Source organism: Carex rostrata, chromosome 11 (assembly GCF_964058835.1).
Source record: "Carex rostrata chromosome 11, lpCarRost1.2, whole genome shotgun sequence".
Lineage (NCBI taxonomy): Eukaryota > Viridiplantae > Streptophyta > Magnoliopsida > Poales > Cyperaceae > Carex > Carex rostrata.
Window position 1 is genome coordinate 7,927,865 of NC_135928.1, and position 1,825 is coordinate 7,929,689.

The window sequence follows — 1,825 nt, forward strand, 5'->3', positions numbered from 1 at the left end:
GGATGCTTCTATCTTTTCATTGATTTATCCAAGCAACTTTCTGCTTCTCTTTGGATCGCATATTGTTTTTAATTGACCTAAAAAAGGGGAAATTTCACATATACTCTTCAAAAATCTTAAAATTGCGTATTCCCCTTAACAAATTTACACAAGTTATTGTCTTTTTTTATTAAAACTCATTTTAAATTTATAAATTATTACTCCTCATTTTATCCTTTATTATATGTCAGATCCAACAATTTTCTTAACTGGCAACAAAAATATAATTGTACAAGGACACTGTGACTTTGAATGTGTACAATAGGGACTAGCTTTTTGCAATCAGATTATTAGCTATAATTAGTGTACCATATCCCCACATATATCTTCTTTACCATAATTAGTGATATTTTCTATTAGCTATTTGCCTATTACCAAAGAAAAAGGCTGTCGCCTATCTGACCTTGTGTTGATCAAATTGATCCAACCAATGCATAACAATCTAATACAAAGTATGCCCATTAAAACGACACAAAAGTATAGAGCTTTTTCTTGCGTTCTCCATTTTTAATTAGATTAGCACCAGACTAGAAACAAGAACATGGTAGTTTACATATGTAGTTTGCAATACCCATAAATTATTAGTCTTTATCACAACCATCGTTTGAAATGACAAAAGTTTCATATAATAATCAGAAATACAAAAACACCATATTCAACAAACTTGCTAACTAAAGATAAATTTTGAAGAAAATAGTTGAATGGTATCTTCGGAACAACCCTAAATATTTGAACTAAAGTCCCAAAACCAATCTAAATTCGAAGCTCAAATAACATCAAAATCAAATGTATTTCTTCATGAACCAGTCTCTTTTGGGGTCTTTGCAACAATAGATAGAGCATGGAGCCCCGACTTCAATTCATCAGACAACAAATCATAAACCATGCGATGGCGCTTCACGAGGGTTTGACCCTCGAACTTTGGAGACACAATTTTGACATTAAAATGAGTCTCATTTGCACCTTTTTCTACACCAGCATGGCCAGCGTGCTGGTACGAGACGTCTTCTAATTCAAGTACACTAGCTTCCAGTGCAGATTGTAGTGTTTGCCGCATTCTGTTGGCTCTTGACAGTACCACATTTGCTCCACGAGAAGCCATCTTTCACTATAAGTTTCGGTTTTACTCTATACAAAAGGAAAGAATAAATGTTAGGAGAATTTTATGTAAGGGCATGAACCTTGTTTAGATTGTGATTGTAAAAGTTAAAGAGTTGAAATGTTGGGTATCAGAAGTGATCAGATACAGATTCAATTGAATCAGTCCGATGTGAATAAACATAAAAACAATGAAATTATTTCTTGTTTGTTAGTTTCTAAGATAGATAATAGGTCTACATAGACTTCATTGAACCAAATCAATTTCTGATACAATGAAAAATCAGAAATTCTTCAAAGACACTGGTCACTAGCGAAGAATTTCGCAAATTTATTTACCTAATTGATCGAATCTCCTTCGCTTTCTAGAAAAGAACCCCTAACCATCCCCCACCCAGCCTCTGAGGAGTGAGGACTATCAAGTAAAGGGGCATAAAAAGTCAAAACCCTACACCCATCAACTCAATCCATTAATCCAAACCAAGGATAGAAAAACCCTTTCCGATACGAATGAAAATAATATAGGTTGACAAAACAAGAACAGCGAATACTTACAAATGAGATGAGCGTGCGACCCCCTTTGCAGTCTGCAAAGAGATTGATCTCTTAGCCGAATTGAAGAGCAATGCGCAGCTCTTATTCTTCTCTTTTATCTCCTTTGGAAGAATATGCCTGCTCTTCTCGAAGG

The 1,825-nt window shown here is 34.6% G+C and overlaps 1 long non-coding RNA gene across 1 annotated transcript; it reads right to left on the reverse strand.

Moving 5' to 3' along the window:
• Positions 1-587: 587 nt before the first annotated feature.
• On the reverse strand, positions 588-1,825 carry LOC144562389 (uncharacterized). The gene is made up of 2 exons (XR_013514072.1): positions 1,693-1,825; positions 588-1,167 (listed from the first exon to the last, which is right to left on the reverse strand). It is a non-coding gene; the product is annotated as an uncharacterized LOC144562389 (long non-coding RNA).